Source organism: Pleurodeles waltl, chromosome 4_1 (genome assembly GCF_031143425.1).
Source record: "Pleurodeles waltl isolate 20211129_DDA chromosome 4_1, aPleWal1.hap1.20221129, whole genome shotgun sequence".
NCBI lineage: Eukaryota > Metazoa > Chordata > Amphibia > Caudata > Salamandridae > Pleurodeles > Pleurodeles waltl.
Genome location: NC_090442.1, coordinates 54,065,509 through 54,092,086, shown reverse-complemented (window position 1 = coordinate 54,092,086; position 26,578 = coordinate 54,065,509). Strand labels below are relative to the sequence as shown.

The 26,578-nt window shown below is 52.6% G+C and overlaps 14 non-coding genes across 14 annotated transcripts; 2 read left to right on the top strand and 12 right to left on the bottom strand.

Moving 5' to 3' along the window:
* Positions 1 to 2,655: 2,655 nt before the first annotated feature.
* Positions 2,656 to 2,729, bottom strand: TRNAN-GUU (transfer RNA asparagine (anticodon GUU)). Its single transcript has one exon. It is a non-coding gene; the product is annotated as a tRNA-Asn (tRNA).
* Positions 2,730 to 4,581: 1,852 nt separating this feature from the next.
* Positions 4,582 to 4,653, bottom strand: TRNAW-CCA (transfer RNA tryptophan (anticodon CCA)). Its single transcript has one exon. It is a non-coding gene; the product is annotated as a tRNA-Trp (tRNA).
* Positions 4,654 to 6,826: 2,173 nt separating this feature from the next.
* On the bottom strand, positions 6,827 to 6,898 carry TRNAW-CCA (transfer RNA tryptophan (anticodon CCA)). The gene has a single exon. It is a non-coding gene; the product is annotated as a tRNA-Trp (tRNA).
* A 2,173-nt stretch (positions 6,899 to 9,071) lies between these two features.
* On the bottom strand, positions 9,072 to 9,143 carry TRNAW-CCA (transfer RNA tryptophan (anticodon CCA)). The gene has a single exon. It is a non-coding gene; the product is annotated as a tRNA-Trp (tRNA).
* A 2,500-nt stretch (positions 9,144 to 11,643) lies between these two features.
* TRNAN-GUU (transfer RNA asparagine (anticodon GUU)) lies at positions 11,644 to 11,717 on the bottom strand. Its single transcript has one exon. It is a non-coding gene; the product is annotated as a tRNA-Asn (tRNA).
* A 1,705-nt stretch (positions 11,718 to 13,422) lies between these two features.
* Positions 13,423 to 13,493, top strand: TRNAG-GCC (transfer RNA glycine (anticodon GCC)). Its single transcript has one exon. It is a non-coding gene; the product is annotated as a tRNA-Gly (tRNA).
* A 396-nt stretch (positions 13,494 to 13,889) lies between these two features.
* On the bottom strand, positions 13,890 to 13,963 carry TRNAN-GUU (transfer RNA asparagine (anticodon GUU)). Its single transcript has one exon. It is a non-coding gene; the product is annotated as a tRNA-Asn (tRNA).
* Positions 13,964 to 15,811: 1,848 nt separating this feature from the next.
* Positions 15,812 to 15,883, bottom strand: TRNAW-CCA (transfer RNA tryptophan (anticodon CCA)). Its single transcript has one exon. It is a non-coding gene; the product is annotated as a tRNA-Trp (tRNA).
* Positions 15,884 to 16,136: 253 nt separating this feature from the next.
* TRNAN-GUU (transfer RNA asparagine (anticodon GUU)) lies at positions 16,137 to 16,210 on the bottom strand. Its single transcript has one exon. It is a non-coding gene; the product is annotated as a tRNA-Asn (tRNA).
* Positions 16,211 to 20,291: 4,081 nt separating this feature from the next.
* Positions 20,292 to 20,363, bottom strand: TRNAW-CCA (transfer RNA tryptophan (anticodon CCA)). The gene has a single exon. It is a non-coding gene; the product is annotated as a tRNA-Trp (tRNA).
* Positions 20,364 to 20,616: 253 nt separating this feature from the next.
* On the bottom strand, positions 20,617 to 20,690 carry TRNAN-GUU (transfer RNA asparagine (anticodon GUU)). The gene has a single exon. It is a non-coding gene; the product is annotated as a tRNA-Asn (tRNA).
* A 3,939-nt stretch (positions 20,691 to 24,629) lies between these two features.
* TRNAG-GCC (transfer RNA glycine (anticodon GCC)) lies at positions 24,630 to 24,700 on the top strand. The gene has a single exon. It is a non-coding gene; the product is annotated as a tRNA-Gly (tRNA).
* Positions 24,701 to 24,771: 71 nt separating this feature from the next.
* Positions 24,772 to 24,843, bottom strand: TRNAW-CCA (transfer RNA tryptophan (anticodon CCA)). The gene has a single exon. It is a non-coding gene; the product is annotated as a tRNA-Trp (tRNA).
* Positions 24,844 to 25,096: 253 nt separating this feature from the next.
* On the bottom strand, positions 25,097 to 25,170 carry TRNAN-GUU (transfer RNA asparagine (anticodon GUU)). Its single transcript has one exon. It is a non-coding gene; the product is annotated as a tRNA-Asn (tRNA).
* Positions 25,171 to 26,578: the final 1,408 nt, after the last annotated feature.

Sequence of the window (26,578 nt, the reverse complement as noted above, 5' to 3'; positions counted from 1 at the left end):
TCCCGGCCAATGCAAAGCGCCCTTCTTTTGGCTTTGCTTTAGAAGTCAGAGATATAGACTTGGTGGGGAAAAAAATGTCAAAGAGTGACCCCGACGTGATTTGAACACGCAACCTTCTGATCTGGAGTCAGACGCGCTACTGTTGCGCCACGAGGTCCCTGTGCATGCAGTTCTCGCCCCGGATCAAGAAATGCTTCTGTGCCTTTTATTGGCCCTCAGTACGCCTGTGGTTAAAGTAGAAGGCTTGGTGGCCCGTTTCCAGTCCTATTGGTGGAAATGACTAGAGGTGAAGAGATGAGAGAAGATAGAAATGTTGAGATGCAGCATGTCACGCAGGCAAAGCGAGAGCTCTAAGAGCAAAGCCAGACAGCTGTGTTTTAATTCAGGACTTGATGTAGGCAAAAGCATACTTCCCTGGGTGGTCTTGAACCACCAACCTTTCGGTTAACAGCCGAACGTGCTAACCGATTGCGCCACAGAGACCAACCTCCGCAGTGAGCGTGTTGGGACTCAATATATGTTTTTACCTTTGTGCTCCTGCCTGCAGCTCTAAGGTCCTGGCATAAGACAGGTAGGCTTAGACTCCATTGTGACATGTCTTACTTCTCTTAGAAGAAGGTTCTGAGTTGCCAGGCAGCTTATCTTCTGCCGGGCACACTTTCCTTTGCAGGCTTTCAGGTTGTGAATCCAGCACTGCTTAGGTGTCCATGTCAGACATGAGCAGCTCATTGAGCCCCACTGTGTGTTTTTTGTGGAGATACAACTCTCAGACTAGAGGGAGCAGGCGGGAAGTGGGTGAGACTCACACAGGGTGGGTGGGGCAGTTAAAGGATGTTATCTAATAGTGTAATCGAGGAGTTGGGTTTTTTGTGCACTACACTTTAACCAGCGATTCTTTCTAAAAGGAAATCCCAGGGCAGTACCCGCAATGAGTGGCATCCCCACACCCGAGGTTGCATTGTGGTAGCTGTTCCCTGAGCCCCTAGCCCCTGTCCCCATGTCGCCCTTTCTCCTCGTGTAACTCACCCCAGGTTTGGTGGCTCTGATACTTGCTGCTTCTGCTGCGCGATCATCCCCATGATCTGGGCCTTTGTACGAAATGTCATGTAAGATGACTTTATTCAGCACGGCGTTTGTCATTTGCTTGGTTGTCCTGTCACTGTTGGATGTTTTCTTGCGCAGACTACTGTCTAATGGTGGGAAGGCCACGAGACACGTGACTTTTCTCTTTCCTTGTTAGCATAGTTTCCTGCCACTGTCTTGGTGTGCTGCCAGCCTGTGAGACACGTGTCTTGCCCATCTCAGCTCCACAGTGGCATGTTAGATATGTCTTTGAGCAGAGTCCTGGTCCCAGAGCTGCTGCCTTCTCTGCACTCTGGCTTGTAAGACTGCAGGCAAAGGCCCTCCCTGGCCCCTCAGCCAGATAGATACATTTACCTGCAGGGCTCAGCTTTGGTGAAAGATATTGGCGAGAGAGAGGAAAGGGGACGGCCCGTGGTGCACCCCCTATTTTGCATAGAACCACAGCCTCCTGGGAGGGCAGAGATATGAGGGTTCTCAGGGAAAGCCCTCCCAGGAGTGTTGAAGGGCAGGACGTGAAACACAGCAATCCCGGAATGGCCTTGTCTAAGATGCCTGTGCAATAGGCCTGGCCCTAATCTTCCGGGGCTCTTCCTCGGCAGAGGCCCCAGTGGTATGAGCCCGACCAGGGCTGTGCCCGACCAGGGCTGTAGGGCGCGTTGGGAGCGCGCTAGGGACGCGAAAGAGGGCGCAGGGCGCAGAACTCTGCCCGTTTCTCCCCAGGATTTTGGGGAGGACAGGGAATCTGGCCAGGTCAGTGACTAGGCTGTCCCAGAAGGAAAGTCCAGTGACAGTGGCATGTTGTGAAACACAAGATTGCTGGTGGTCTGGAGGGTGCTTTCTGTCAGCCACTTCTCCCGGGAGCAGCCAGAGAGCAGGCTGATGTCGTGCTCTGTCAAGCACAACACTGGCCCCAAACCACTGTCCTTAGCAAAAGCAGAAACATTCATAGTTTCAATCTCCTGCATCTGATTCCTGCCATCAGCATGTGAACGTTTGGCAGTCCAAGGCTTGCCATGCAAACTTTGTTCATAGGTGTCCCATGCGAATGCATGGGCCTCATCACTACTGTCTACGGCAGGGCTCTCTGCTCAGCCTATGTAAGTGAAGCATTGGTGGTTCATTGGTAGAATTCTCGCCTGCCACGCGGGAGGCCCGGGTTCGATTCCCGGCCAATGCAAAGCGCCCTTCTTTTGGCTTTGCTTTAGAAGTCAGAGATATAGACTTGGAGGGAAAAAAATGTCAAAGAGTGACCCCGACGTGATTTGAACACGCAACCTTCTGATCTGGAGTCAGACGCGCTACCGTTGTGCCACGAGGTCCCTGTGCATGCAGTTTTCAGCCCCGGATCAAGAAATGCTTCTGTGCCTTTTATTGGCCCTCAGTACGCCTGTGGTTAAAGTAGAAGGCTTGGTGGCCCGTTTCCAGTCCTATTGGTGGAAATGACTAGAGGTGAAGAGATGAGAGAAGATAGAAATGTTGAGATAGAGCATGTCACGCAGGCAAAGCGAGAGCTCTAAGAGCAAAGCCAGACAGCTGTGTTTTAATTCAGGACTTGATGTAGGCAAAAGCATACGTCCCTGGGTGGGCTTGAACCACCAACCTTTCGGTTAACAGCCGAACGCGCTAACCGATTGCGCCACAGAGACCAACCACCGCAGTGAGTGTGTTGGGACTCAATATATCTTTTTACCTTTGTGCTCCTGCCTGCAGCTCTAAGGTCCTGGCATAAGACAGGTAGGCTTAGACTCCATTGTGACATGTCTTACTTCTCTTAGAAGACGGTTCTGAGTTGCCAGGCAGCTTATCTTCTGCCGGGCACACTTTCCTTTGCAGGCTTTCAGGTTGTGAATCCAGCACTGCTTAGGTGTCCATGTCAGACATGAGCAGCTCATTGAGCCCCACTGTGTGTTTTTTGTGGAGATACAACTCTCAGACTAGAGGGAGCAGGCGGGAAGTGGGTGAGACTCACACAGGGTGGGTGGGGCAGTTAAAGGATGTTATCTAATAGTGTAATCGAGGAGTTGGGTTTTTTGTGCACTACACTTTAACCAGCGATTCTTTCTAAAAAGAAATCCCAGGGCAGTTCCCGCAATGAGTGGCATCCCCACACCCGAGGTTGCATTGTGGTAGCTGTTCCCTGAGCCCCTAGCCCCTGTCCCCATGTCGCCCTTTCTCCTCGTGTAACTCACCTCAGGTTCGGTGGCTCTGATACTTGCTGCTTCTGCGCGATCATCCCCATGATCTGGGCCTTTGTACGAAATGTCATGTAAGATGACTTTATTCAGCACAGCGTTTGTCATTTGCTTGGTTGTCCTGTCACTGTTGGATGTTTTCTTGCGCAGACTACTGTCTAATGGTGGGAAGGCCACGAGACACGTGACTTTTCTCTTTCCTTGTTAGCATAGTTTCCTGCCACTGTCTTGTTGTGCTGCCTGCCTGTGAGACACGTGTCTTGCCCATCTCAGCTCCACTGTGGCATGTTAGATATGTCTTTGAGCAGAGTCCCGGTCCCAGAGCTGCTGCCTTCTCTGCACTCTGGCTTGTAAGACTGCAGGCAAAGGCCCTCCCTGGCCCCTCAGCCAGATAGATACATTTACCTGCAGGGCTCAGTTTTGGTGAAAGATATTGGCGAGAGAGAGGAAAGGGGACGGCCCGTGGTGCACCCCCTATTTTGCATAGAACCACAGCCTCCTGGGAGGGCAGAGACATGAGGGTTCTCAGGGAAAGCCCTCCCAGGAGTGTTGAAGGGCAGGACGTGAAACACAGCAATCCCGGAATGGCCTGGTCTAAGATGCCTGTGCAATAGGCCTGGCCCTAGGCTTCCGGGGCTCTTCCTCGGCAGAGGCCCCAGTGGTATGAGCCCGACCAGGGCTGTGCCCGACCAGGGCTGTAGGGCGCGTTGGGAGCGCGTTAGGGACGCGAAAGAGGGCGCAGGGCGCAGAACTCTGCCCGTTTCTCCCCAGGATTTTGGGGAGGACAGGGAATCTGGCCAGGTCAGTGACTAGGCTTTCCCAGAAGGAAAGTCCAGTGACAGTGGCATGTTGTGAAACACAAGATTGCTGGTGGTCTGGAGGTTGCTTTCTGTCAGCCACTTCTCCCGGGAGCAGCCAGAGAGCAGGCTGATGTCGTGCTCTGTCAAGCACAACACTGGCCCCAAACCACTGTCCTTAGCAAAAGCAGAAACATTCATAGTTTCAGTCTCCTGCATCTGATTCCTGCCATCAGCATGTGAACGTTTGGCAGTCCAAGGCATGCCATCAGGCTTTGTTCATAGGTGTCCCATGCGAATGCATGGGCCTCATCACCTCATCACTACTGTCTACGGCAGGGCTCTCTGCTCAGCCTATGTAAGTGAAGCATTGGTGGTTCAGTGGAAGAATTCTCGCCTGCCACGCTGGAGGCCCGGGTTCGATTCCCGGCCAATGCAAAGCGCCCTTCTTTTGGCTTTGCTTTAGAAGTCAGAGATATAGACTTGGTGGGGAAAAAAATGTCAAAGAGTGACCCCGACGTGATTTGAACACGCAACCTTCTGATCTGGAGTCAGACGCGCTACCGTTGCGCCACGAGGTCCCTGTGCATGCAGTTCTCAGCCCCGGATCAAGAAATGCTTCTGTGCCTTTTATTGGCCCTCAGTACGCCTGTGGTTAAAGTAGAAGGCTTGGTGGCCCGTTTCCAGTCCTATTGGTGGAAATGACTAGAGGTGAAGAGATGAGAGAAGATAGAAATGTTGGGATAGAGCATGTCACGCAGGCAAAGCGAGAGCTCTAAGAGCAAAGCCAGACAGCTGTGTTTTAATTCAGGACTTGATGTAGGCAAAAGCATACATCCCTGGGTGGGCTTGAACCACCAACCTTTCGGTTAACAGCCTAACGCGCTAACCGATTGCGCCACAGAGACCAACCACCGCAGTGAGCGTGTTGGGACTCAATATATGTTTATACCTTTGTGCTCCTGCCTGCAGCTCTAAGGTCCTGGCATAAGACAGGTAGGCTTAGACTCCATTGTGACATGTCTTACTTCTCTTAGAAGAAGGTTCTGAGTTGCCAGGCAGCTTATCTTCTGCCGGGCACACTTTCCTTTGCAGGCTTTCAGGTTGTGAATCCAGCACTGCTTAGGTGTCCATGTCAGACATGAGCAGCTCATTGAGCCCCACTGTGTGTTTTTTGTGGAGATACAACTCTCAGACTAGAGGGAGCAGGCGGGAAGTGGGTGAGACTCACACAGGGTGGGTGGGGCAGTTAAAGGATGTTATCTAATAGTGTAATCGAGGAGTTGGGTTTTTTGTGCACTACACTTTAACCAGCGATTCTTTCTAAAAGGAAATCCCAGGGCAGTACCCGCAATGAGTGGCATCCCCACACCCGAGGTTGCATTGTGGTAGCTGTTCCCTGAGCCCATAGCCCCTGTCCCCATGTCGCCCTTTCTCCTCGTGTAACTCACCCCAGGTTCGGTGGCTCTGATACTTGCTGCTTCTGCTGCGCGATCATCCCCATGATCTGGGCCTTTGTACGAAATGTCATGTAAGATGACTTTATTCAGCACGGCGTTTGTCATTTGCTTGGTTGTCCTGTCACTGTTGGATGTTTTCTTGCGCAGACTACTGTCTAATGGTGGGAAGGCCACGAGACACGTGACTTTTCTCTTTCCTTGTTAGCATAGTTTCCTGCCACTGTCTTGGTTTGCTGCCTGCCTGTGAGACACGTGTCTTGCCCATCTCAGCTCCACTGTGGCATGTTAGATATGTCTTTGAGCAGAGTCCCGGTCCCAGAGCTGCTGCCTTCTCTGCACTCTGGCTTGTAAGACTGCAGGCAAAGGCCCTCCCTGGCCCCTCAGCCAGATAGATACATTTACCTGCAGGGCTCAGCTTTGGTGAAAGATATTGGCGAGAGAGAGGAAAGGGGACGGCCCGTGGTGCACCCCCTATTTTGCATAGAACCACAGCCTCCTGGGAGGGCAGAGACATGAGGGTTCTCAGGGAAAGCCCTCCCAGGAGTGTTGAAGGGCAGGACGTGAAACACAGCAATCCCGGAATGGCCTGGTCTAAGATGCCTGTGCAATAGGCCTGGCCCTAGGCTTCCGGGGCTCTTCCTCGGCAGAGGCCCCAGTGGTATGAGCCTGACCAGGGCTGTGCCTGACCAGGGCTGTAGGGCGCGTTGGGAGCGCGTTAGGGACGCGAAAGAGGGCGCAGGGCGCAGAACTCTGCCCGTTTCTCCCCAGGATTTGGGGGAGGACGGAATCTGGCCAGGTCAGTGACTAGGCTTTCCCAGAAGGAAAGTCCAGTGACAGTGGCATGTTGTGAAACACAAGATTGCTGGTGGTCTGGAGGGTGCTTTCTGTCAGCCACTTCTCCCGGGAGCAGCCAGAGAGCAGGCTGATGTCGTGCTCTGTCAAGCACAACACTGGCCCCAAACCACTGTCCTTAGCAAAAGCAGAAACATTCATAGTTTCAGTCTCCTGCATCTGATTCCTGCCATCAGCATGTGAACGTTTGGCAGTCCAAGGCTTGCCATGCAAACTTTGTTCATAGGTGTCCCATGCGAATGCATGGGCCTCATCACTACTGTCTACGGCAGGGCTCTCTGCTCTGCCTATGTAAGTGAAGCATTGGTGGTTCAGTGGTAGAATTCTCGCCTGCCACGCGGGAGGCCCGGGTTTGATTCCCGGCCAATGCAAAGGGCCCTTCTTTTGGCTTTGCTTTAGAAGTCAGAGATATAGACTTGGTGGGGAAAAAAATGTCAAAGAGTGACCCCGACGTGATTTGAACACGCAACCTTCTGATCTGGAGTCAGACGCGCTACCGTTGCGCCACGAGGTCCCTGTGCATGCAGTTCTCAGCCCCGGATAAAGAAATGCTTCTGTGCCTTTTATTGGCCCTCAGTACGCCTGTGGTTAAAGTAGAAGGCTTGGTGGCCCGTTTCCAGTCCTATTGGTGGAAATGACTAGAGGTGAAGAGATGAGAGAAGATAGAAATGTTGAGATAGAGCATGTCACGCAGGCAAAGCGAGAGCTCTAAGAGCAAAGCCAGACAGCTGTGTTTTAATTCAGGACTTGATGTAGGCAAAAGCATACGTCCCTGGGTGGGCTTGAACCACCAACCTTTCGGTTAACAGCCGAACGCGCTAACCGATTGCCACAGAGACCAACCACCGCAGTGAGCGTGTTGGGACTCAATATATGTTTTTACCTTTGTGCTCCTGCCTGCAGCTCTAAGGTCCTGGCATAAGACATGTAGGCTTAGACTCCATTGTGACATGTCTTACTTCTCTTAGAAGAAGGTTCTGAGTTGCCAGGCAGCTTATCTTCTGCCGGGCACACTTTCCTTTGCAGGCTTTCAGGTTGTGAATCCAGCACTGCTTAGGTGTCCATGTCAGACATGAGCAGCTCATTGAGCCCCACTGTGTGTTTTTTGTGGAGATACAACTCTCAGACTAGAGGGAGCAGGCGGGAAGTGGGTGAGACTCACACAGGGTGGGTGGGGCAGTTAAAGGATGTTATCTAATAGTGTAATCGAGGAGTTGGGTTTTTTGTGCACTACACTTTAACCAGCGATTCTTTCTAAAAGGAAATCCCAGGGCAGTACCCGCAATGAGTGGCATCCCCACACCCGAGGATGCATTGTGGTAGCTGTTCCCTGAGCCCATAGCCCCTGTCCCCATGTCGCCCTTTCTCCTCGTGTAACTCACCCCAGGTTCGGTGGCTCTGATACTTGCTGCTTCTGCTGCGCGATCATCCCCATGATCTGGGCCTTTGTACGAAATGTCATGTAAGATGACTTTATTCAGCACGGCGTTTGTCATTTGCTTGGTTGTCCTGTCACTGTTGGATGTTTTCTTGCGCAGACTACTGTCTAATGGTGGGAAGGCCACGAGACACGTGACTTTTCTCTTTCCTTGTTAGCATAGTTTCCTGCCACTGTCTTGGTGTGCTGCCTGCCTGTGAGACACGTGTCTTGCCCATCTCAGCTCCACTGTGGCATGTTAGATATGTCTTTGAGCAGAGTCCCGGTCCCAGAGCTGCTGCCTTCTCTGCACTCTGGCTTGTAAGACTGCAGGCAAAGGCCCTCCCTGGCCCCTCAGCCAGATAGATACATTTACCTGCAGGGCTCAGCTTTGGTGAAAGATATTGGCGAGAGAGAGGAAAGGGGACGGCCCGTGGTGCACCCCCTATTTTGCATAGAACCACAGCCTCCTGGGAGGGCAGAGACATGAGGGTTCTCAGGGAAAGCCCTCCCAGGAGTGTTGAAGGGCAGGACGTGAAACACAGCAATCCCGGAATGGCCTGGTCTAAGATGCCTGTGCAATAGGCCTGGCCCTAGGCTTCCGGGGCTCTTCCTCGGCAGAGGCCCCAGTGGTATGAGCTCGACCAGGGCTGTGCCCGACCAGGGCTGTAGGGCGCGTTGGGAGCGCGTTAGGGACGCGAAAGAGGGCGCAGGGCGCAGAACTCTGCCCGTTTCTCCCCAGGATTTTGGGGAGGACAGGGAATCTGGCCAGGTCAGTGACTAGGCTTTCCCAGAAGGAAAGTCCAGTGACAGTGGCATGTTGTGAAACACAAGATTGCTGGTGGTCTGGAGGTTGCTTTCTGTCAGCCACTTCTCCCGGGAGCAGCCAGAGAGCAGGCTGATGTCGTGCTCTGTCAAGCACAACACTGGCCCCAAACCACTGTCCTTAGCAAAAGCAGAAACATTCATATTTTCAGTCTCCTGCATCTGATTCCTGCCATCAGCATGTGAACGTTTGGCAGTCCAAGGCTTGCCATGCAAACTTTGTTCATAGGTGTCCCATGCGAATGCATGGGCCTCATCACTACTGTCTACGGCAGGGCTCTCTGCTCAGCCTATGTAAGTGAAGCATTGGTGGTTCAGTGGTAGAATTCTCGCCTGCCACGCGGGAGGCCTGGGTTCGATTCCCGGCCAATGCAAAGCGCCCTTCTTTTGGCTTTGCTTTAGAAGTCAGAGATATAGACTTGGTGGGCAAAAAAATGTCAAAGAGTGACCCCGACGTGATTTGAACACGCAACCTTCTGATCTGGAGTCAGACGCGCTACCGTTGCGCCACGAGGTCCCTGTGCATGCAGTTCTCAGCCCCGGATCAAGAAATGCTTTTGTGCCTTTTATTGGCCCTCAGTACGCCTGTGGTTAAAGTAGAAGGCTTGGTGGCCCGTTTCCAGTCCTATTGGTGGAAATGACTAGAGGTGAAGAGATGAGAGAAGATAGAAATGTTGAGATAGAGCATGTCACGCAGGCAAAGCGAGAGCTCTAAGAGCAAAGCCAGACAGCTGTGTTTTAATTCAGGACTTGATGTAGGCAAAAGCATACATCCGTGGGTGGGCTTGAACCACCAACCTTTCGGTTAACAGCCGAACGCGCTAACCGATTGCGCCACAGAGACCAACCACCACAGTGAGCGTGTTGGGACTCAATATATGTTTATACCTTTGTGCTCCTGCCTGCAGCTCTAAGGTCCTGGCATAAGACAGGTAGGCTTAGACTCCATTGTGACATGTCTTACTTCTCTTAGAAGAAGGTTCTGAGTTGCCAGGCAGCTTATCTTCTACCGGGCACACTTTCCTTTGCAGGCTTTCAGGTTGTGAATCCAGCACTGCTTAGGTGTCCATGTCAGACATGAGCAGCTCATTGAGCCCCACTGTGTGTTTTTTGTGGAGATACAACTCTCAGACTAGAGGGAGCAGGCGGGAAGTGGGTGAGACTCACACAGGGTGGGTGGGGCAGTTAAAGGATGTTATCTAATAGTGTAATCGAGGAGTTGGGTTTTTTGTGCACTACACTTTAACCAGCGATTCTTTCTAAAAGGAAATCCCAGGGCAGTACCCGCATTTAGTGGCATCCCCACACCCGAGGTTGCATTGTGGTAGCTGTTCCCTGAGCCCATAGCCCCTGTCCCCATGTCGCCCTTTCTCCTCGTGTAACTCACCCCAGGTTCGGTGGCTCTGATACTTGCTGCTTCTGCTGCGCGATCATCCCCATGATCTGGGCCTTTGTACGAAATGTCATGTAAGATGACTTTATTCAGCACGGCGTTTGTCATTTGCTTGGTTGTCCTGTCACTGTTGGATGTTTTCTTGCGCAGACTACTGTCTAATGGTGGGAAGGCCACGAGACATGTGACTTTTCTCTTTCCTTGTTAGCATAGTTTCCTGCCACTGTCTTGTTGTGCTGCCTGCCTGTGAGACACGTGTCTTGCCCATCTCAGCTCCACTGTGGCATGTTAGATATGTCTTTGAGCAGAGTCCCGGTCCCAGAGCTGCTGCCTTCTCTGCACTCTGGCTTGTAAGACTGCAGGCAAAGGCCCTCCCTGGCCCCTCAGCCAGATAGATACATTTACCTGCAGGGCTCAGCTTTGGTGAAAGATATTGGCGAGAGAGAGGAAAGGGGACGGCCCGTGGTGCACCCCCTATTTTGCATAGAACCACAGCCTCCTGGGAGGGCAGAGACATGAGGGTTCTCAGGGAAAGCCCTCCCAGGAGTGTTGAAGGGCAGGACGTGAAACACAGCAATCCCGGAATGGCCTGGTCTAAGATGCCTGTGCAATAGGCCTGGCCCTAGGCTTCCGGGGCTCTTCCTCGGCAGAGGCCCCAGTGGTATGAGCCCGACCATGGCTGTGCCCGACCAGGGCTGTAGGGCGCGTTGGGAGCGCGTTAGGGACGCGAAAGAGGGCGCAGGGCGCAGAACTCTGCCCGTTTCTCCCCAGGATTTTGGGGAGGACAGGGAATCTGGCCAGGTCAGTGACTAGGCTTTCCCAGAAGGAAAGTCCAGTGACAGTGGCATGTTGTGAAACACAAGATTGCTGGTGGTCTGGAGGGTGCTTTCTGTCAGCCACTTCTCCCGGGAGCAGCCAGAGAGCAGGCTGATGTCGTGCTCTGTCAAGCACAACACTGGCCCCAAACCACTGTCCTTAGCAAAAGCAGAAACATTCATAGTTTCAGTCTCCTGCATCTGATTCCTGCCATCAGCATGGGAACGTTTGGCAGTCCAAGGCTTGCCATGCAAACTTTGTTCATAGGTGTCCCATGTGAATGCATGGGCCTCATCACTACTGTCTACGGCAGGGCTCTCTGCTCAGCCTATGTAAGTGAAGCATTGGTGGTTCAGTGGTAGAATTCTCGCCTGCCACGTGGGAGGCCCGGGTTCGATTCCCGGCCAATGCAAAGCGCCATTCTTTTGGCTTTGCTTTAGAAGTCAGAGATATAGACTTGGTGGGGAAAAAAATGTCAAAGAGTGACCCCGACGTGATTTGAACACGCAACCTTCTGATCTGGAGTCAGACGCGCTACTGTTGCGCCACGAGGTCCCTGTGCATGCAGTTCTCAGCCCCGGATCAAGAAATGCTTCTGTGCCTTTTATTGGCCCTCAGTACGCCTGTGGTTAAAGTAGAAGGCTTGGTGGCCCGTTTCCAGTCCTATTGGTGGAAATGACTAGAGGTGAAGAGATGAGAGAAGATAGAAATGTTGAGATAGAGCATGTCACGCAGGCAAAGCGAGAGCTCTAAGAGCAAAGCCAGACAGCTGTATTTTAATTCAGGACTTGATGTAGGCAAAAGCATACGTCCCTGGGTGGGCTTGAACCACCAACCTTTCGGTTAACAGCCGAACGCGCTAACCGATTGCGCCACAGAGACCAACCACCGCAGTGAGCGTGTTGGGACTCAATATATGTTTTTACCTTTGTGCTCCTGCCTGCAGCTCTAAGGTCCTGGCATAAGACAGGTAGGCTTAGACTCCATTGTGACATGTCTTACTTCTCTTAGAAGAAGGTTCTGAGTTGCCAGGCAGCTTATCTTCTGCCGGGCACACTTTCCTTTGCAGGCTTTCAGGTTGTGAATCCAGCACTGCTTAGGTGTCCATGTCAGACATGAGCAGCTCATTGAGCCCACTGTGTGTTTTTTGTGGAGATACAACTCTCAGACTAGAGGGAGCAGGCGGGAAGTGGGTGAGACTCACACAGGGTGGGTGGGGCAGTTAAAGGATGTTATCTAATAGTGTAATCGAGGAGTTGGGTTTTTTGTGCACTACACTTTAACCAGCGATTCTTTCTAAAAGGAAATCCCAGGGTAGTACCCGCAATGAGTGGCATCCCCACACCCGAGGTTGCATTGTGGTAGCTGTTCCCTGAGCCCATAGCCCCTGTCCCCATGTCGCCCTTTCTCCTCGTGTAACTCACCCCAGGTTCGGTGGCTCTGATACTTGCTGCTTCTGCTGCGCGATCATCCCCATGATCTGGGCCTTTGTACGAAATGTCATGTAAGATGACTTTATTCAGCACGGCGTTTGTCATTTGCTTGGTTGTCCTGTCACTGTTGGATGTTTTCTTGCGCAGACTACTGTCTAATGGTGGGAAGGCCACGAGACACGTGACTTTTCTCTTTCCTTGTTAGCATAGTTTCCTGCCACTGTATTGGTGTGCTGCCAGCCTGTGAGACACGTGTCTTGCCAATCTCAGCTCCACTGTGGCATGTTAGATATGTCTTTGAGCAGAGTCCCAGTCCCAGAGCTGCTGCCTTCTCTGCACTCTGGCTTGTAAGACTGCAGGCAAAGGCCCTCCCTGGCCCCTCAGCCAGATAGATACATTTACCTGCAGGGCTCAGCTTTGGTGAAAGATATTGGCGAGAGAGAAGAAAGGGGACGGCCCGTGGTGCACCCCCTATTTTGCATAGAACCACAGCCTCCTGGGAGGGCAGAGACATGAGGGTTCTCAGGGAAAGCCCTCCCAGGAGTGTTGAAGGGCAGGACGTGAAACACAGCAATCCCGGAATGGCCTGGTCTAAGATGCCTGTGCAATAGGCCTGGCCCTAGGCTTCCGGGGCTCTTCCTCGGCAGAGGCCCCAGTGGTATGAGCCCGACCAGGGCTGTGCCCGACCAGGGCTGTAGGGCGCGTTGGGAGCGCGTTAGGGACGCGAAAGAGGGCGCAGGGCGCAGAACTCTGCCCGTTTCTCCCCAGGATTTTGGGGAGGACAGGGAATCTGGCCAGGTCAGTGACTAGGCTTTCCCAGAAGGAAAGTCCAGTGACAGTGGCATGTTGTGAAACACAAGATTGCTGGTGGTCTGGAGGGTGCTTTCTGTCAGCCACTTCTCCCGGGAGCAGCCAGAGAGCAGGCTGATGTCGTGCTCTGTCAAGCACAACACTGGCCCCAAACCACTGTCCTTAGCAAAAGCAGAAACATTCATAGTTTCAGTCTCCTGCATCTGATTCCTGCCATCAGCATGTGAACGTTTGGCAGTCCAAGGCTTTCCATGCAAACTTTGTTCATAGGTGTCCCATGCGAATGCATGGGCCTCATCACTACTGTCTACGGCAGGGCTCTCTGCTCAGCCTATGTAAGTGAAGCATTGGTGGTTCAGTGGTAGAATTCTCGCCTGCCACGCGGGAGGCCCGGGTTCGATTCCCGGCCAATGCAAAGCGCCCTTCTTTTGGCTTTGCTTTAGAAGTCAGAGATATAGACTTGGTGGGGAAAAAAATGTCAAAGAGTGACCTCGACGTGATTTGAACACGCAATCTTCTGATCTGGAGTCAGACGCGCTACCGTTGCACCACGAGGTCCCTGTGCATGCAGTTCTCAGCCCCGGATCAAGAAATGCTTCTGTGCCTTTTATTGGCCCTCAGTACGCCTGTGGTTAAAGTTGAAGGCTTGGTGTCCCGTTTCCAGTCCTATTGGTGGAAATGACTAGAGGTGAAGAGATGAGAGAAGATAGAAATGTTGAGATAGAGCATGTCACGCAGGCAAAGCGAGAGCTCTAAGAGCAAAGCCAGACAGCTGTGTTTTAATTCAGGACTTGATGTAGGCAAAAGCATACGTCCCTGGGTGGGCTTGAACCACCGACCTTTTGGTTAACAGCCAAACGCGCTAACCGATTGCACCACAGAGACCAACCACCGCAGTGAGCGCGTTGGGACTCAATATATGTTTTTACCTTTGTGCTCCTGCCTGCAGCTCTAAGGTCCTGGCATAAGACAGGTAGGCTTAGACTCCATTGTGACATGTCTTACTTCTCTTAGAAGAAGGTTCTGAGTTGCCAGGCAGCTTATCTTCTGCCGGGCACACTTTCCTTTGCAGGCTTTCAGGTTGTGAATCCAGCACTGCTTAGGTGTCCATGTCAGACATGAGCAGCTCATTGAGCCCCACTGTGTGTTTTTTGTGGAGATACAACTCTCAGACTAGAGGGAGCAGGCGGGAAGTGGGTAAGACTCACACAGGGTGGGTGGGGCAGTTAAAGGATGTTATCTAATAGTGTAATCGAGGAGTTGGGTTTTTTGTGCACTACACTTTAACCAGCGATTCTTTCCAAAAGGAAATCCCAGGGCAGTACCCGCAATGAGTGGCATCCCCACACCCGAGGTTGCATTGTGGTAGCTGTTCCCTGAGCCCCTAGCCCCTGTCCCCATGTCGCCCTTTCTCCTCGTGTAACTCACCCCAGGTTCGGTGGCTCTGATACTTGCTGCTTCTGCTGCGCGATCATCCCCATGATCTGGGCCTTTGTACGAAATGTCATGTAAGATGACTTTATTCAGCACGGCGTTTGTCATTTGCTTGGTTGTCCTGTCACTGTTGGATGTTTTCTTGCGCAGACTACTGTCTAATGGTGGGAAGGCCACGAGACACGTGACTTTTCTCTTTCCTTGTTAGCATAGTTTCCTGCCACTGTCTTGTTGTGCTGCCTGCCTGTGAGACACGTGTCTTCCCCATCTCAGCTCCACTGTGGCATGTTAGATATGTCTTTGAGCAGAGTCCCGGTCCCAGAGCTGCTGCCTTCTCTGCACTCTGGCTTGTAAGACTGCAGGCAAAGGCCCTCCCTGGCCCCTCAGCCAGATAGATACATTTACCTGCAGGGCTCAGCTTTGGTGAAAGATATTGGCGAGAGAGAGGAAAGGGGACGGCCCGTGGTGCACCCCCTATTTTGCAAAGAACCACAGCCTCCTGGGAGGGCAGAGACATGAGGGTTCTCAGGGAAAGCCCTCCCAGGAGTGTTGAAGGGCAGGAGGTGAAACACAGCAATCCCGGAATGGCCTGGTCTAAGATGCCTGTGCAATAGGCCTGGCCCTAGGCTTCCGGGGCTCTTCCTCGGCAGAGGCCCCAGTGGTATGAGCCCGACCAGGGCTGTGCCCGACTAGGGCTGTAGGGCGCGTTGGGAGCGCGTTAGGGACGCGAAAGAGGGCGCAGGGCGCAGAACTCTGCCCGTTTCTCCCCAGGATTTTGGGGAGGACATGGAATCTGGCCAGGTCAGTGAGTAGGCTTTCCCAGAAGGAAAGTCCAGTGACAGTGGCATGTTGTGAAACACAAGATTGCTGGTGGTCTGGAGGGTGCTTTCTGTCAGCCACTTCTCCCGGGAGCAGCCAGAGAGCAGGCTGATGTCGTGCTCTGTCAAGCACAACACTGGCCCCAAACCACTGTCCTTAGCAAAAGCAGAAACATTCATAGTTTCAGTCTCCTGCATCTGATTCCTGCCATCAGCATGTGAACGTTTGGCAGTCCAAGGCTTGCCATGCAAACTTTGTTCATAGGTGTCCCATGCGAATGCATGGGCCTCATCACTACTGTCTACGGCAGGGCTCTCTGCTCAGCCTATGTAAGTGAAGCATTGGTGGTTCAGTGGTAGAATTCTCGCCTGCCACGCGGGAGGCCCGGGTTCATTTCCCGGCCAATGCAAAGCGCCCTCCTTTTGGCTTTGCTTTAGAAGTCAGAGATATAGACTTGGTGGGGAAAAAAATTTCAAAGAGTGACCCCGACGTGATTTGAACACGCAACCTTCTGATCTGGAGTCAGACGCGCTACCGTTGCGCCACGAGGTCCCTGTGCATACAGTTCTCAGCCCCGGATCAAGAAATGCTTCTGTGCCTTTTATTGGCCCTCAGTACGCCTGTGGTTAAAGTAGAAGGCTTGGTGTCCCGTTTCCAGTCCTATTGGTGGAAATGACTAGAGGTGAAGAGATGAGAGAAGATAGAAATGTTGAGATAGAGCATGTCACGCAGGCAAAGCGAGAGCTCTAAGAGCAAAGCCAGACAGCTGTGTTTTAATTCAGGACTTGATGTAGGCAAAAGCATACGTCCCTGGGTGGGCTTGAACCACCAACCTTTCGGTTAACAGCCGAACGCGCTAACCGATTGCGCCACAGAGACCAACCACCGCAGTGAGCGTGTTGGGACTCAATATATGTTTTTACCTTTGTGCTCCTGCCTGCAGCTCTAAGGTCCTGGCATAAGACAGGTAGGCTTAGACTCCATTGTGACATGTCTTACTTCTCTTAGAAGAAGGTTCTGAGTTGCCAGGCAGCTTATCTTCTGCCGGGCACACTTTCCTTTGCAGGCTTTCAGGTTGTGAATCCAGCACTGCTTAGGTGTCCATGTCAGACATGAGCAGCTCATTGAGCCCCACTGTGTGTTTTTTGTGGAGATACAACTCTCAGACTAGAGGGAGCAGGCGGGAAGTGGGTGAGACTCACACAGGGTGGGTGGGGCAGTTAAAGGATGTTATCTAATAGTGTAATCGAGGAGTTGGGTTTTTTGTGCACTACACTTTAACCAGCGATTCTTTCTAAAAGGAAATCCCAGGGCAGTACCCGCAATGAGTGGCATCCCCACACCCGAGGTTGCATTGTGGTAGCTGTTCCCTGAGCCCATAGCCCCTGTCCCCATGTCGCCCTTTCTCCTCGTGTAACTCACCCCAGGTTCGGTGGCTCTGATACTTGCTGCTTCTGCTGCGCGATCATCCCCATGATCTGGGCCTTTGTACGAAATGTCATGTAAGATGACTTTATTCAGCACGGCGTTTGTCATTTGCTTGGTTGTCCTGTCACTGTTGGATGTTTTCTTGCGCAGACTACTGTCTAATGGTGGGAAGGCCACGAGACACGTGACTTTTCTCTTTCCTTGTTAGCATAGTTTCCTGCCACTGTCTTGGTGTGCTGCCAGCCTGTGAGACACGTGTCTTGCCCATCTCAGCTCCACTGTGGCATGTTAGATATGTCTTTGAGCAGAGTCCCGGTCCCAGAGCTGCTGCCTTCTCTGCACTCTGGCTTGTAAGACTGCAGGCAAAGGCCCTCCCTGGCCCCTCAGCCAGATAGATACATTTACCTGCAGGGCTCAGCTTTGGTGAAAGATATTGGCGAGAGAGAGGAAAGGGGACGGCCCGTGGTGCACCCCCTATTTTGCATAGAACCACAGCCTCCTGGGAGGGCAGAGACATGAGGGTTCTCAGGGAAAGCCCTCCCAGGAGTGTTGAAGGGCAGGACGTGAAACACAGCAATCCCGGAATGGCCTGTTCTAAGATGCCTGTGCAATAGGCCTGGCCCTAGGCTTCCGGGGCTCTTCCTCGGCAGAGGCCCCAGTGGTATGAGCCCGACCAGGGCTGTAGGGCGCGTTGGGAGCGCGTTAGGGACGCGAAAGAGGGCGCAGGGCGCAGAACTCTGCCCGTTTCTCCCCAGGATTTTGGGGAGGACAGGGAATCTGGCCAGGTCAGTGACTAGGCTTTCCCAGAAGGAAAGTCCAGTGACAGTGGCATGTTGTGAAACACAAGATTGCTGGTGGTCTGGAGGGTGCTTTCTGTCAGCCACTTCTCCCGGGAGCAGCCAGAGAGCAGGCTGATGTCGTGCTCTGTCAAGCACAACACTGGCCCCAAACCACTGTCCTTAGCAAAAGCAGAAACATTCATAGTTTCAGTCTCCTGCATCTGATTCCTGCCATCAGCATGTGAACGTTTGGCAGTCCAAGGCTTGCCATGCAAACTTTGTTCATAGGTGTCCCATGCGAATGCATGGGCCTCATCACTACTGTCTACGGCAGGGCTCTCTGCTCAGCCTATGTAAGTGAAACATTGGTGGTTCAGTGGTAGAATTCTTGCCTGCCACGCGGGAGGCCCGGGTTCGATTCCCGGCCAATGCAAAGCGCCCTTCTTTTGGCTTTGCTTTAGAAGTCAGAGATATAGACTTGGTGGGGAAAAAAATGTCAAAGAGTGACCCCCGACGTGATTTGAACACGCAACCTTCTGATCTGGAGTCAGACGCGCTACCGTTGCGCCACGAGGTCCCTGTGCATGCAGTTCTCAGCCCCGGATCAAGAAATGCTTCTGTGCCTTTTATTGGCCCTCAGTACGCCTGTGGTTAAAGTAGAAGGCTTGGTGGCCCGTTTCCAGTCCTATTGGTGGAAATGACTAGAGGTGAAGAGATGAGAGAAGATAGAAATGTTGAGATAGAGCATGTCACGCAGGCAAAGCGAGAGCTCTAAGAGCAAAGCCAGACAGCTGTGTTTTAATTCAGGACTTGATGTAGGCAAAAGCATACGTCCATGGGTGGGCTTGAACCACCAACCTTTCGGTTAACAGCCGAACGCGCTAACCGATTGCGCCACAGAGAACAACCACCGCAGTGAGCGTGTTGGGACTCAATATATGTTTTTACCTTTGTGCTCCTGCCTGCAGCTCTAAGGTCTTTGGCATAAGACAGGTAGGCTTAGACTCCATTGTGACATGTCTTACTTCTCTTAGAAGAAGGTTCTGAGTTGCCAGGCAGCTTATCTTCTGCCGGGCACACTTTCCTTTGCAGGCTTTCAGGTTGTGAATCCAGCACTGCTTAGGTGTCCATGTCAGACATGAGCAGCTCATTGAGCCCCACTGTGTGTTTTTTGTGGAGATACAACTCTCAGACTAGAGGGAGCAGGCGGGAAGTGGGTGAGACTCACACAGGGTGGGTGGGGCAGTTAAAGGATGTTATCTAATAGTGTAATCGAGGAGTTGGGTTTTTTGTGCACTACACTTTAACCAGCGATTCGTTCTAAAAGGAAATCCCAGGGCAGTACCCGCAATGAGTGGCATCCCCACACCCGAGGTTGCATTGTGGTAGCTGTTCCCTGAGCCCATAGCCCCTGTCCCCATGTCGCCCTTTCTCCTCGTGTAACTCACCCCAGGTTCGGTGGCTCTGATACTTGCTGCTTCTGCTGCGCGATCATCCCCATGATCTGGGCCTTTGTACGAAATGTCATGTAAGATGACTTTATTCAGCACGGCGTTTGTCATTTGCTTGGTTGTCCTGTCACTGTTGGATGTTTTCTTGCGCAGACTACTGTCTAATGGTGGGAAGGCCACGAGACACGTGACTTTTCTCTTTCCTTGTTAGCATAGTTTCCTGCCACTGTCTTGGTGTGCTGCCAGCCTGTGAGACACGTGTCTTGCCCATCTCAGCTCCACTGTGGCATGTTAGATATGTCTTTGAGCAGAGTCCCGGTCCCAGAGCTGCTGCCTTCTCTGCACTCTGGCTTGTAAGACTGCAGGCAAAGGCCCTCCCTGGCCCCTCAGCCAGATAGATACATTTACCTGCAGGGCTCAGCTTTGGTGAAAGATATTGGCGAGAGAGAGGAAAGGGGACGGCCCGTGGTGCACCCCCTATTTTGCATAGAACCACAGCCTCCTGGGAGGGCAGAGACATGAGGGTTCTCAGGGAAAGCCCTCCCAGGAGTGTTGAAGGGCAGGACGTGAAACACAGCAATCCCGGAATGGCCTGGTCTAAGATGCCTGTGCAATAGGCCTGGCCCTAGGCTTCCGGGGCTCTTCCTCGGCAGAGGCCCCAGTGGTATGAGCCCGACCAGGGCTGTGCCCGACCAGGGCTGTAGGGCACGTTGGGAGCGCGTTAGGGATGCGAAAGAGGGCGCAGGGCGCAGAACTCTGCCCGTTTCTCCCCAGGATTTTGGGGAGGACATGGAATCTGGCCAGGTCAGTGAGTAGGCTTTCCCAGAAGGAAAGTCCAGTGACAGTGGCATGTTGTGAAACACAAGATTGCTGGTGGTCTGGAGGGTGCTTTCTGTCAGCCACTTCTCCCGGGAGCAGCCAGAGAGCAGGCTGATGTCGTGCTCTGTCAAGCACAACACTGGCCCCAAACCACTGTCCTTAGCAAAAGCAGAAACATTCATAGTTTCAGTCTCCTGCATCTGATTCCTGCCATCAGCATGTGAACGTTTGGCAGTCCAAGGCTTGCCATGCAAACTTTGTTCATAGGTGTCCCATGCGAATGCATGGGCCTCATCACTACTGTCTACGGCAGGGCTCTCTGCTCAGCCTATGTAAGTGAAGCATTGGTGGTTCAGTGGTAGAATTCTCGCCTGCCACGCGGGAGGCCCGGGTTCATTTCCCGGCCAATGCAAAGCGCCCTTCTTTTGGCTTTGCTTTAGAAGTCAGAGATATAGACTTGGTGGGGAAAAAAATTTCAAAGAGTGACCCCGACGTGATTTGAACACGCAACCTTCTGATCTGGAGTCAGACGCGCTACCGTTGCGCCACGAGGTCCCTGTGCATACAGTTCTCAGCCCCGGATCAAGAAATGCTTCTGTGCCTTTTATTGGCCCTCAGTACGCCTGTGGTTAAAGTAGAAGGCTTGGTGTCCCGTTTCCAGTCCTATTGGTGGAAATGACTAGAGGTGAAGAGATGAGAGAAGATAGAAATGTTGAGATAGAGCATGTCACGCAGGCAAAGCGAGAGCTCTAAGAGCAAAGCCAGACAGCTGTGTTTTAATTCAGGACTTGATGTAGGCAAAAGCATACGTCCCTGGGTGGGCTTGAACCACCAACCTTTCGGTTAACAGCCGAACGCGCTAACCGATTGCGCCACAGAGACCAACCACCGCAGTGAGCGTGTTGGGACTCAATATATGTTTTTACCTTTGTGCTCCTGCCTGCAGCTCTAAGGTCCTGGCATAAGACAGGTAGGCTTAGACTCCATTGTGACATGTCTTACTTCTCTTAGAAGAAGGTTCTGAGTTGCCAGGCAGCTTATCTTCTGCCGGGCACACTTTCCTTTGCAGGCTTTCAGGTTGTGAATCCAGCACTGCTTAGGTGTCCATGTCAGACATGAGCAGCTCATTGAGCCCCACTGTGTGTTTTTTGTGGAGATACAACTCTCAGACTAGAGGGAGCAGGCGGGAAGTGGGTGAGACTCACACAGGGTGGGTGGGGCAGTTAAAGGATGTTATCTAATAGTGTAATCGAGGAGTTGGGTTTTTTGTGCACTACACTTTAACCAGCGATTCTTTCTAAAAGGAAATCCCAGGGCAGTACCCGCAATGAGTGGCATCCCCACACCCGAGGTTGCATTGTGGTAGCTGTTCCCTGAGCCCATAGCCCCTGTCCCCATGTCGCCCTTTCTCCTCGTGTAACTCACCCCAGGTTCGGTGGCTGTGATACTTGCTGCTTCTGCTGCGCGATCATCCCCATGATCTGGGCCTTTGTACGAAATGTCATGTAAGATGACTTTATTCAGCACGGCGTTTGTCATTTGCTTGGTTGTCCTGTCACTGTTGGATGTTTTCTTGCGCAGACTACTGTCTAATGGTGGGAAGGCCACGAGACACGTGACTTTTCTCTTTCCTTGTTAGCATAGTTTCCTGCCACTGTCTTGGTGTGCTGCCAGCCTGTGAGACACGTGTCTTGCCCATCTCAGCTCCACTGTGGCATGTTAGATATGTCTTTGAGCAGAGTCCCGGTCCCAGAGCTGCTGCCTTCTCTGCACTCTGGCTTGTAAGACTGCAGGCAAAGGCCCTCCCTGGCCCCTCAGCCAGATAGATACATTTACCTGCAGGGCTCAGCTTTGGTGAAAGATATTGGCGAGAGAGAGGAAAGGGGACGGCCCGTGGTGCACCCCCTATTTTGCATAGAACCACAGCCTCCTGGGAGGGCAGAGACATGAGGGTTCTCAGGGAAAGCCCTCCCAGGAGTGTTGAAGGGCAGGACGTGAAACACAGCAATCCCGGAATGGCCTGTTCTAAGATGCCTGTGCAATAGGCCTGGCCCTAGGCTTCCGGGGCTCTTCCTCGGCAGAGGCCCCAGTGGTATGAGCCCGACCAGGGCTGTAGGGCGCGTTGGGAGCGCGTTAGGGACGCGAAAGAGGGCGCAGGGCGCAGAACTCTGCCCGTTTCTCCCCAGGATTTTGGGGAGGACAGGGAATCTGGCCAGGTCAGTGACTAGGCTTTCCCAGAAGGAAAGTCCAGTGACAGTGGCATGTTGTGAAACACAAGATTGCTGGTGGTCTGGAGGGTGCTTTCTGTCAGCCACTTCTCCCGGGAGCAGCCAGAGAGCAGGCTGATGTCGTGCTCTGTCAAGCACAACACTGGCCCCAAACCACTGTCCTTAGCAAAAGCAGAAACATTCATAGTTTCAGTCTCCTGCATCTGATTCCTGCCATCAGCATGTGAACGTTTGGCAGTCCAAGGCTTGCCATGCAAACTTTGTTCATAGGTGTCCCATGCGAATGCATGGGCCTCATCACTACTGTCTACGGCAGGGCTCTCTGCTCAGCCTATGTAAGTGAAACATTGGTGGTTCAGTGGTAGAATTCTCGCCTGCCACGCGGGAGGCCCGGGTTCGATTCCCGGCCAATGCAAAGCGCCCTTCTTTTGGCTTTGCTTTAGAAGTCAGAGATATAGACTTGGTGGGGAAAAAAATGTCAAAGAGTGACCCCCGACGTGATTTGAACACGCAACCTTCTGATCTGGAGTCAGACGCGCTACCGTTGCGCCACGAGGTCCCTGTGCATGCAGTTCTCAGCCCCGGATCAAGAAATGCTTCTGTGCCTTTTATTGGCCCTCAGTACGCCTGTGGTTAAAGTAGAAGGCTTGGTGGCCCGTTTCCAGTCCTATTGGTGGAAATGACTAGAGGTGAAGAGATGAGAGAAGATAGAAATGTTGAGATAGAGCATGTCACGCAGGCAAAGCGAGAGCTCTAAGAGCAAAGCCAGACAGCTGTGTTTTAATTCAGGACTTGATGTAGGCAAAAGCATACGTCCATGGGTGGGCTTGAACCACCAACCTTTCGGTTAACAGCCGAACGCGCTAACCGATTGCGCCACAGAGAACAACCACCGCAGTGAGCGTGTTGGGACTCAATATATGTTTTTACCTTTGTGCTCCTGCCTGCAGCTCTAAGGTCTTTGGCATAAGACAGGTAGGCTTAGACTCCATTGTGACATGTCTTACTTCTCTTAGAAGAAGGTTCTGAGTTGCCAGGCAGCTTATCTTCTGCCGGGCACACTTTCCTTTGCAGGCTTTCAGGTTGTGAATCCAGCACTGCTTAGGTGTCCATGTCAGACATGAGCAGCTCATTGAGCCCCACTGTGTGTTTTTTGTGGAGATACAACTCTCAGACTAGAGGGAGCAGGCGGGAAGTGGGTGAGACTCACACAGGGTGGGTGGGGCAGTTAAAGGATGTTATCTAATAGTGTAATCGAGGAGTTGGGTTTTTTGTGCACTACACTTTAACCAGCGATTCGTTCTAAAAGGAAATCCCAGGGCAGTACCCGCAATGAGTGGCATCCCCACACCCGAGGTTGCATTGTGGTAGCTGTTCCCTGAGCCCATAGCCCCTGTCCCCATGTCGCCCTTTCTCCTCGTGTAACTCACCCCAGGTTCGGTGGCTCTGATACTTGCTGCTTCTGCTGCGCGATCATCCCCATGATCTGGGCCTTTGTACGAAATGTCATGTAAGATGACTTTATTCAGCACGGCGTTTGTCATTTGCTTGGTTGTCCTGTCACTGTTGGATGTTTTCTTGCGCAGACTACTGTCTAATGGTGGGAAGGCCACGAGACACGTGACTTTTCTCTTTCCTTGTTAGCATAGTTTCCTGCCACTGTCTTGGTGTGCTGCCAGCCTGTGAGACACGTGTCTTGCCCATCTCAGCTCCACTGTGGCATGTTAGATATGTCTTTGAGCAGAGTCCCGGTCCCAGAGCTGCTGCCTTCTCTGCACTCTGGCTTGTAAGACTGCAGGCAAAGGCCCTCCCTGGCCCCTCAGCCAGATAGATACATTTACCTGCAGGGCTCAGCTTTGGTGAAAGATATTGGCGAGAGAGAGGAAAGGGGACGGCCCGTGGTGCACCCCCTATTTTGCATAGAACCACAGCCTCCTGGGAGGGCAGAGACATGAGGGTTCTCAGGGAAAGCCCTCCCAGGAGTGTTGAAGGGCAGGACGTGAAACACAGCAATCCCGGAATGGCCTGGTCTAAGATGCCTGTGCAATAGGCCTGGCCCTAGGCTTCCGGGGCTCTTCCTCGGCAGAGGCCCCAGTGGTATGAGCCCGACCAGGGCTGTGCCCGACCAGGGCTGTAGGGCGCGTTGGGAGCGCGTTAGGGACGCGAAAGAGGGCGCAGGGCGCAGAACTCTGCCCGTTTCTCCCCAGGATTTTGGGGAGGACAGGGAATCTGGCCAGGTCAGTGACTAGGCTTTCCCAGAAGGAAAGTCCAGTGACAGTGGCATGTTGTGAAACACAAGATTGCTGGTGGTCTGGAGGGTGCTTTCTGTTAGCCACTTCTCCCGGGAGCAGCCAGAGAGCAGGCTGATGTCGTGCTCTGTCAAGCACAACACTGGCCCCAAACCACTGTCCTTAGCAAAAGCAGAAACATTCATAGTTTCAGTCTCCTGCATCTGATTCCTGCAATCAGCATGTGAACGTTTGGCAGTCCAAGGCTTGCCATGCAAACTTTGTTCATAGGTGTCCCATGCGAATGCATGGGCCTCATCACTATTGTCTACGGCAGGGCTCTCTGCTCAGCCTATGTAAGTGAAGCATTGGTGGTTCAGTGGTAGAATTCTCGCCTGCCACGCGGGAGGCCCGGGTTCGATTCCCGGCCAATGCAAAGTGCCCTTCTTTTGGCTTTGCTTTAGAAGTCAGAGATATAGACTTGGTGGGGAAAAAAATGTCAAAGAGTGACCCCGACGTGATTTGAACACGCAACCTTCTGATCTGGAGTCAGACGCGCTACCGTTGCGCCACGAGGTCCCTGTGCATGCAGTTCTCAGCCCCGGATCAAGAAATGCTTCTGTGCCTTTTATTGGCCCTCAGTACGCCTGTGGTTAAAGTAGAAGGCTTGGTGGCCCGTTTCCAGTCCTATTGGTGGAAATGACTAGAGGTGAAGAGATGAGAGAAGATAGAAATGTTGAGATAGAGCATGTCACGCAGGCAAAGCGAGAGCTCTAAGAGCAAAGCCAGACAGCTGTGTTTTAATTCAGGACTTGATGTAGGCAAAAGCATACGTCCCTGGGTGGGCTTGAACCACCAACCTTTCGGTTAACAGCCGAACGCGCTAACCGATTGCGCCACAGAGACCAACCACCGCAGTGAGCGTGTTGGGACTCAATATATGTTTTTACCTTTGTGCTCCTGCCTGCAGCTCTAAGGTCCTGGCATAAGACAGGTAGGCTTAGACTCCATTGTGACATGTCTTACTTCTCTTAGAAGAAGGTTCTGAGTTGCCAGGCAGCTTATCTTCTGCCGGGCACACTTTCCTTTGCAGGCTTTCAGGTTGTGAATCCAGCACTGCTTAGGTGTCCATGTCAGACATGAGCAGCTCATTGAGCCCCACTGTGTGTTTTTTGTGGAGATACAACTCTCAGACTAGAGGGAGCAGGCGGGAAGTGGGTGAGACTCACACAGGGTGGGTGGGGCAGTTAAAGGATGTTATCTAATAGTGTAATCGAGGAGTTGGGTTTTTTGTGCACTACACTTTAACCAGCGATTCTTTCTAAAAGGAAATCCCAGGGCAGTACCCGCATTTAGTGGCATCCCCACACCCGAGGTTGCATTGTGGTAGCTGTTCCCTGAGCCCATAGCCCCTGTCCCCATGTCACCCTTTCTCCTCGTGTAACTCACCCCAGGTTCGGTGGCTCTGATACTTGCTGCTTCTGCTGCGCGATCATCCCCATGATCTGGGCCTTTGTACGAAATGTCATGTAAGATGACTTTATTCAGCACGGCGTTTGTCATTTGCTTGGTTGTCCTGTCACTGTTGGATGTTTTCTTGCGCAGACTACTGTCTAATGGTGGGAAGGCCACGAGACACGTGACTTTTCTCTTTCCTTGTTAGCATAGTTTCCTGCCACTGTCTTGTTGTGCTGCCTGCCTGTGAGACACGTGTCTTGCCCATCTCAGCTCCACTGTGGCATGTTAGATATGTCTTTGAGCAGAGTCCCGGTCCCAGAGCTGCTGCCTTCTCTGCACTCTGGCTTGTAAGACTGCAGGCAAAGGCCCTCCCTGGCCCCTCAGCCAGATAGATACATTTACCTGCAGGGCTCAGCTTTGGTGAAAGATATTGGCGAGAGAGAGGAAAGGGGACGGCCCGTGGTGCACCCCCTATTTTGCATAGAACCACAGCCTCCTGGGAGGGCAGAGACATGAGGGTTCTCAGGGAAAGCCCTCCCAGGAGTGTTGAAGGGCAGGACGTGAAACACAGCAATCCCGGAATGGCCTGGTCTAAGATACCTGTGCAATAGGCCTGGCCCTAGGCTTCCGGGGCTCTTCCTCGGCAGAGGCCCCAGTGGTATGAGCCCGACCAGGGCTGTGCCCGACCAGGGCTGTAGGGCGCGTTGGGAGCGCGTTAGGGACGCGAAAGAGGGCGCAGGGCGCAGAACTCTGCCCGTTTCTCCCCAGGATTTTGGGGAGGACAGGGAATCTGGCCAGGTCAGTGACTAGGCTTTCCCAGAAGGAAAGTCCAGTGACAGTGGCATGTTGTGAAACA